This window comes from Chlorocebus sabaeus, chromosome X (genome assembly GCF_047675955.1).
Source record: "Chlorocebus sabaeus isolate Y175 chromosome X, mChlSab1.0.hap1, whole genome shotgun sequence".
Taxonomy (NCBI): Eukaryota; Metazoa; Chordata; class Mammalia; order Primates; family Cercopithecidae; genus Chlorocebus; species Chlorocebus sabaeus.
Window position 1 is genome coordinate 126,263,268 of NC_132933.1, and position 9,012 is coordinate 126,272,279.

At 38.4% G+C, this 9,012-nt stretch overlaps 1 pseudogene; it reads right to left on the reverse strand.

The window, feature by feature from the left end:
* Positions 1–6,690: 6,690 nt before the first annotated feature.
* Positions 6,691–8,355, reverse strand: LOC119619934 (homeobox protein VENTX pseudogene; annotated as a pseudogene).
* Between the last annotated feature and the right edge of the window lie 657 nt (positions 8,356–9,012).

The window sequence follows — 9,012 nt, forward strand, 5'->3', positions numbered from 1 at the left end:
GTGAAACTCTGTCTCAAAAAGAAAAAGAATAATTTTGAACAAAAATCACAATATATAAAAATTTGGCTTGGTTCACTATAATATTCAAACTCTTTATGGTTAAATAGACATCTGCCACTAGATAATTAATTGATAGTATAATTAATATCAATACTTAGAAAGTCATAAAAATAATTCATACTTTAGCTGAACTCCATTTTTATAAATGTAGGGTATTGTACATTATATCATTGTTCAATTAGTATTTGTTCCCTCCTCTTCCACTATCTCCAAGGAGTATACTTCCCTGCCCATTGATTTTGGGCATGCCCAGATGACTTGTTTTGGACAATGGAAAATAGGCAGAAATGGCAGTGTATGAGTTTCAAATTAAGAACTAAAGAGGACTCATAAATTTCTTCCTACCCATATGGGAGCTTATGACTACAACCATGAGAAAAAATATTGCCTAGATAGCCACTGCCCCTTTATCCTAGGCTCAGAATAAGACCCATGGAGAAAACCTGAATTCAACTTAGAGCCTGAAGCAGACAGAGGCCTCCAAATATCCTACAGACATGCAAGCAGCTTGAAACCAAACAGCACGGGCCAATATTTAGATATAAGGCTGAGAAATTATGTGTTATTGCAAGCCACTGAGTTTTGAGGTATTTTGTTATGGGGCATTATTGTAGAAATTGCTGGCAGATGAATGGGAAAAACAATTTATAATTGTTCTTTATAATACAGCATGATTTAATGAAATTCTACTATAGATTGAGTAAAAAAAAAGGTAAATTTTGAAGAATATTTTTAAGAGAACACTTTTCCCATTATACACAAATAGTGTGACACAACTGCTAGATAATAAGCTAAATGCAAAGTACTTGTTTGTATGTCTTATTTCTCAATTACAGCTTTAGCAAAGTCTATTAGGGCATCCTATATATGTAAAAACTGTGCCAACTATATAAAAAAGCAGAACACATTTTTACTAGTATAAAGTGCCCGACTTCTTCATAAGGCAGCTCTGAAACTGAATTTGAAAGCTTGTCCTTGAGTACTTTTTAGTTCTTTATTGTTCCCTTTTAAGATGATGTATTAGGTTTTTATTGCTGCTGTAACATCCCTACAAACTTACTGGCTTAAAGCAACACAAATTTATTATCTTACAGTTATGTACTTCAGAAGTCTTAAACATGTTTTACTGGGCTTAAATCAAGATGTCAGCAGGGCTGCATTCCTATCTAGAAGCTCTAGGGGAAATCAATTCTGGAGGCCACCCGCATTCCTTGGCTTACGGCCTTCTTACTCCATTTTCAAAGACAGAACTATTAGGCCAAGTCTATCCCATGCTACCCTCTGGCTCTTTCTCCTCTGCTTCCCTCTTCTATTTAAAAGAATCCTTGTGATTACATTGAATCCATAGAGATAATCCAAGGTAATTTCCTCCATGTCAAGGTTAGTTGATAAGCAACCTTATTTCTATTTGCAAACTTAATTTTCCTTTATAGTGTAATTTAACATACTCACAGATTCTGGAGATGAGAATGTGGATGTCTTTGTGAGTTTATTGGTTTGCCTACCTCAGATGGTATCATTGGAAGTTGATTCTGCTAATAGTGATACTAAGACAAGATGTTATCATATACATATATACACACATTGCTATAGCAAATTTATTTTATATCGTGAACTCAACAATAAGCTTTCCAGTATTGCATTATCTATTTTCAAGCTGCATACATTTTGGGCAAGACATCAAAGCTCCCTAACTTTTATTATTCTCATCTGTATAATTGGGGGTAATAGTATAATCAACATCACTATTTTGTTGTGATGATTTAATATAATAATAATACATAAAATCTGAGCAATTGTCTGATGTCTACTGTTTAATAAATATCTATTTTAATTACTATGCTAAAATAATTATGGCTATTTTGTATAGCTGTAGATTAGACATTATGTCTAGTTACAATAATCAGTTTGTTCTTTGATATTACATTGAATACTGTCTCTGGAATGGGAAATTCAAATTATGTGTCTGGACATATAAGAAGAGCATACAAGCCAAGAAATGAGCGCATAATGTTTACACTCAGAATTTACATTTATCTGAATCTTTGTAGGGTCAAATCTGAATGCAAATTTATTTAATACTAACAGTGCTGCTTTCCAATAACATTTCTCACTAGCTAAATCTCAAAATAGATATCTAATATTAAAGTGTTGAGATGCCAAAACCACATTTTATCGATTTAAAAACAAATACAAATGAGATGTTTGAGTTTCTGATATTGCTTGATAATAATAGCTCATTTCTTACAGAAGAAATAATGGAAATTCAATTCCGAATTAAACTATATCTACAGCATTATTAAGGTATCAGTCATGGTTAATGATGACTTCCTTGAGAAAAAATTCCTGCCATTTATTTTCATAACCTGAGTGATGCACAGAGATTGCTTGCAGTAGACACAGAGGCTTGAATAAAATTTACTCTCCATAGCAGTATAGAATTTGAAAGTTAGGTGACGCTATAGAGTGTTTTTATTTTGTTGTTTTTTAAATCAAATTTTAAATAGAGTAAATCCTCTAACCTTAGGCATTTCAGGATTCTGTTGAGTATTTTACAAAATTCTTATAAGAAATATCTGTCTTAGGCAACTTGTGTTTAAAAATAAAGAGAATGGTATTAAATGGTATTATAATTTTGCTATCCTGAAAATGTATAAAATAAACTTTGCAAATATTTTTAAAGACCATTAAGAAGTACAAGATGTTAGAAGAATAGTTACAAACACTCTTTAGACCAAAATGATTATTGCTTCACTTGAAATCATTTTTGTGTATATTATTAATAAGCAGCTCAAATATAACAACACATCTGTGTTAAAATATAAATTGTCACTGTAACATTACAATTATTACCATTTAATACATTGATGATATTTTTGTGGTATATACACCCAAGGAAATAGATTTTTTAAATGAGAGGTAAACAGAAAAATAAAGGAAAAGAAAAATATGTAAGCAGGCAGATGGGTAGTAGCTGATTTATTAGAATGATTAGATCATAGAACTCTTTCCCTACCGAGCTCACTAGCAGAATGTTATGGTTCAGACACAAGACTGGAAGAATCCTTTGGGGAATTAACCAGCTCAAAAAGGAAAACGTAAAGATACTCTCACCATGATTTCCCTGAGAACTCCTTATTCAGATTGATCTAAAATAAAGCTTACACTCAGAGTTTTAGTCTCTCCAATTATAAGACAGGTAGATGCCAAGATATTCCCAGAAAGTTTCTGGCATAGAATATGATAAATGAGGAAAAATTGATAAAGAGGAGGAAGACAAAAAATAACAAAAACACAAACAACAAAGAACAAAAAGAGAAAGAAGTATAACTACGGGGAGAAGAAAACTTCAATACCTACAGAGAGATAAGAGAAAATATTGCACCTATGACATCAAACCAGAATGTTATTAAAAAGAAAGAAACGTTCAGAAAACAATAAGAGTGTTTAAGTTATTATTTCTCAGCTCCAGGCCTATCCTTGCATAATCTGCTCTGTGATGTTGAAACAGGGACTTTGCAAACCCCATTTCTGTTTTGCCAGCTGCACCCTGTTAGGCTTCATTATGAGGGGGATGAGAGGGCAACTATGAGGTTGGAGCAAGAACAAATGGTTTACTTGTTCCTTTTTGCTTTTCCACAATACTTCTTCACCCCAGCAGCAGCTCTTTCTTCTAATAGCAGCAGTCAAATCTAGTTTGCAGTTTTTTTCCAACACCGGCAAAACTAGCTTCACCATGTCCTGCCCCATCAGAAACATCAGTACTAGTCTACTAGCGTCCCCCCCTTGAAGGCCTCATTCAGTTATTGACCTCCTCTGAACTCAGAGAGACCCACAGCAACTGAGTACTTCTCAGAGATCCGAGTAGACCCCTCTTGTATATTTCCAGATTTTAGTTCAACATCTTGTGTTTATTCCTTTAGTCCTAAGATTGGCAGCCACTTCTTATATCTACTAACTTTATGAGTTTTCTTTTTACTCTTTCAGTTACCTAGTCAACAATCTTATAGGTAGTTAACAATTTTTTTCTATTAAATTGTCTTTATTCACAAAAGGGGCATAATTTCTGTCTCCCCAAATGATGTCTCCCCTGACACAGCATAATAGGAAAAATAAAAGTAGCAGTGGATGGGTTGGAAGATAAAATCAGGCAAATCTCCAAGAGTAGGGCAAAAAACAAAGAAAATGAAAGTAGAAAATTAGCACACTGTTCCAGGAAGCCTAATGGCTGAATAATAAGCATCTTAAAAAGAGAAAACAGAGAAAATGCTTGAGGGGAAATAAGCAAATACTTCAAGAAAATTCCCAGAATTAGAACACATGAATTTTCAGTTTGAAAGTATCCATTGAGTATCCAGCAGACTTGATGAAAATACATTCATTCCAAATAAGGTCATTATAAAATCTCAGAACAGCAGAGACAAAAAAAAGTTTCTATGAGATTCCTGAAAGGAAAAATGAATATCACATACAAAGAATCTGTAATCAGAATGGCTTTGGGCATCTCGATAGTAACACAGTAACAACAACAACAGAAGACATCAGAGCAATGTGTTAAAAATGTAGTATAACTATGAATAAAGCATGTGAGAGGAAAATAAAAATATTTCAGACAATCAAATATCTCAAAAATATACTTCCCATGCACTTTTTTTTTTTTACAGTAATTAACCAAAGGATACCCTCTAATAACATAAGCCAATAAGTGAGGAAAGAGGAAGAAATGGCAACGTTATATAGGAAAATTTCAAAGAAAACTTAACAGGATCGTGATTACGAGAGGGTACCAGGTAACAAGTGTGCAGCAGGCATAAATAGCACTAGTCCAGATGAATGCATGATGTTTATTCAATATTGATTTAACCAAAATTTTCATGACAATAGCAGGCATTGGAAAGAGGAAAAACATAGAACTGGCATCATGAAAGAGTTAATCTATAACTTACCAGAAGATGAAGTGAATCAGTGTAATAACTGTAAGCACTCTTCATGTGGTGTGTGTGTATGTGTGCATGCGCACATACCTGTGTGCATTTTCTCCATATTTATCTACAGTTTTTAGGAGAGATGGATTTAAAACTGATTCATCACTGCACTTCTGCTGAAACTTGAAGTTTGATAATAATTAACATTTATAAATAAAAATAGCTATATTTACGTATTATGTAAAACTATGGAGATACATAAATGCCAAATTAAGCAATTGAAAGATTCAAAAGTGTTTGCCCCCAGGATAGAGAAGTAAGACTGGGGAATGATGGGACAGTATCACTGTATTTTTATTTTAAGCTTGGTACTGCATTTAATTTGTCAAACTACATATGTCAATGATAAAATAAAGTTACTTTAAAATTAACAATACCAAACTTATTGATCTAGTTGATTTATTTTATTACCATGTAATATATTTTAGGTATCTTTGAGCAAAAGGTATTGGCCTTTTCTACAGGTTTCTAAAATGTTCATGTGAAAAAAATAATTACTACCCAGATACTTTATCTGCATGAAGACAAACAGAAATTTCCAAATGTCCAAAACAACAACAGCAACACTAGTACATTTGCTGGTATATTATCTGATGCAAAGTGTTCATGCAATAAAGGTTCAAATGAATGAACAAGTAATGTTACTCTTTATTCACAGCCTTTACTAAAGATACAGAATACTTATGGTTTGATCATTGATTACAATTCAGTTCTACATGCCTTGAGAAAGTAGAAATAATGTTTAGTGAGTGCCTAGCTACCAAACAATGCTTATGGAGTAAGATTCATTGCATTTAAACATGCATGTTTATGAGGACATGAAATAGACACATTGAGATTAATTAATTTGCTCATTTTTCAGAGAGCATGGATTAAGTACCTTAGCGGGCATTACTCTAAGATGAAAGGATGAAAAGGAAAGTAGGTCACAGTCCCTGCCTTCCAATGATTCATGGTATGTTTCTGAGCAACAAATAACTACACATTTTCTTTAACTTATACAAAATGATTCCATTATCCTTACTTCACATGTGACAAAATACACAGAGATTTAATAACCTGTCAACAGTCAAATAATTTTTAAGTGACAACATGAGGATTTAAACTTAAATTTACCTTACTCCAAAATTTGCTTTCAGCTACTGCAGATTACCTGTATTGTCCTCAGAAATAATTGTTTCAAAGACGTATCAATTGTTAGGAGATGTTCTAAGGTTAACTCTATGTTACCATTTAACATTATCAACAAGGTTAATACGATTAAGTACATATGCATAGGTCTGATCATTCTAGAAATCTAACACTGGTTGTTTTTTGCATGTTTCTGTGAAGAAAAATGCCATTAATGCCAACAGTTAGAGCCTACCACAATTCTTGTACCCTTCATATTAGAAATACCATTAAGCAAAATTTCCATTTTCTGACTATTCTAACTACTCTATTCTAGAGTAGCTTAAATTGTAGAACTTAAAAACATCTTTGAGGTATGATATAACTATAATTTTTTTCCATTCTTACCTGAGGTTGTATTATAAAAGCACATGCTGGTTGTAAACACTTCCAACAATGCAGAAATGAGCAAGGGGAAAGCGGAGCTTGCTGTGGATTCGGCCACAGGACCACGCTTTTGTTCCTGTTGGGATGCCTAGGTCGGTTTCACAGGTCGCCTCGCAGTCCTGCAGGCTGAACCCGTCTCTCTGGGCGCCCCGCGCTGCGTGCCTCCTGGGGACTCTAGGGTGACGTGGATGGATGCCCGCTTGTCTACGGTTCGGCGCGTGCAGTCAGGAGTCTGCACCAAGAATGGTCCATCAGTGAGGGAGAGTCCTCCCCGGGAGGGGCTTCCGTGCCTCCCATTCTGGGCCCTTCCAGACTTTGCAGGAAGTGCTGTCCTTGAGTCATTCTGTTTTGTCCTGAGGCTGCTGCGAGGAAGGGGACAGATGAGCACATGCTGGAGGGTGGGGACATGCGGGATGGCTTCAGTCCAGGCACAGTCGCAGGCCCCCGGCTGCCCCACTTTCCCTGGCCCGAGAAGAGCAGCCCTCAGCAGACTGCGGGCACAGTCCCAGCTTAGAGCACACTGCAGGGCCCCAGCATCCCCGTCTTAATTTGCACCTTTGTTCCCTCTGGTTTTCCAGCTTTGGAGTCCTTGTTAAGAGGAACTCGAACCACAAGGTTATAAACACGACACCTGCATTCCCTTCCAATCCTTCATGGTTTTCTTTTTTACACACAAAGCTTACAACCTTTACTTTTTCCACCTGGAAAACCAGTTTTTCCAGTACTTCAAAATACAAATATCCTTTTATCATATGCTGAAAGCCCTACCCACAAGCCCACTTCTGCCTTTGACTCTGTTCACTGACCCTTCATTTACTTCCTAAACTGACCCTTTTGGTAACTTTCAGTGAAGAGGTGGCTTTAAGAAATATATTCTCTAGCAATCTCCAGAACCTTTGCGTTGGTCAGGGTGAGAGGTGCCGTAACGATGTAAACAGAACAGCTGAGTCCTCCGGGTAGGCGCCCGGTGCGAGCTGCACAGACCGCGTGTGTGGGAGTCATGGAGTCAGAGGCGCTTCCTCAAAATGCATCCCCCCAACCCCCACTTCTCCAGAAGAGCACACAGGCCCCAGGGCCCCCAGGACAGGGCTGGTCCCAGCTTATGCACGCCACTTCCTGGTCTTCGGGGGTGGTACGCTGGAGGCTGCCGGTAGCAGGAAGCCCATGCAGAGGCCAAGGTCTCTTGTTCCACTTGACAGAGACCCCAGAAGGAGCCAGGGGGCAGCATCAGAGCCTGGGGCCCGGGCAGGGGTGCCCAAGGGCATAGCGGCTGCAGGCCATTGGCAAGGCCAGAAGACGGTGAGTGGAAAGCCGGGGGCGCGTGGAGAGACCCCGAGAAGGGGTTGTGCAGCTGGGAGTCCTGCATTTGCCATTCGTGTTTCATCCGGCGATTTTGTAAGCAGGTTTTTATCTGGACCTCCGAGAGCTGCATCTGCCTGGCCAGCCTCTTCGGCTCGAGGGCCCAGGCAGTGCCGGAAGACGCCCTCCAAGGCGTGGACCTGCCCGGTGGTGAAGGCAGCCACTGTCCTCTCCGGCGCGGGCCGATTTGAAGACCTAGCTTCCTTGATGCTGACGGCCTGAGGGGCCTCCCGGCTGCTGGATGTCTGGCCCGGGCCAGGGAGGCTCCCGGGGAGATGTCCGCAGGCCTCGGGGTATATGTCGGCCCGGAGCAGCTGCTCTGGGAGAACCAATCCAGGGAGCCGAAGCTGGAGGGCTGCTGCAGACCACGAGGTGGGGAAGAGGAGAGACGCATGGCGGTCAGGTAGGCCGTAGGGAAGGCCAGGCGGGGCTGGCCAGGCGCAGGATCCACCACAGCTATAAATTTTATTAGTGATAAAGTAAGTAAGGTGTAGAGACATTAAGTGGCTAATGAAAGATCAGAGCTATTGTGAGAACAGTTTGGGGATTGAATCCAGGCTTGCTAACACCCAGTGCTAACTCCAGAGAGTGTGAAAAGAAACATTGAAGAATCACCGTGTAGACTGTTTTCAATATATTACTTGCTGGGTTTTATTTCCTAATGATTCTCTTATGAAGGCTTTTTCAAAATGACTGGCAAAAGCCAAAAAAATTCCATTAAAAATAGGTATGTTTTGATAAATAGGAAAATAGTAGACATTCTAGAAAAGATGAGTAAAAGTGGATTCTTTTTAAAGTTGAATAAACTCTACTATGTAGCACTAAGAAACAATTAATTAGTTGTATATAGAGTCTAAGAATACATTTTAAAAAGGCATTATTAGTCTGGGCACGATCGCTCACCCCCGTCATCCCAGCATTTTGGGAGGCCAAGGCGGGAGAATCGCTTGAGTCCAGGAGTTCAAGACCAGCCTGGGCAACATGGCAAAAACCCCGTCTGCACAAAAAATACAAAAAAATGCCATGCATGGTGGCGCATGCCTGTGGTCCC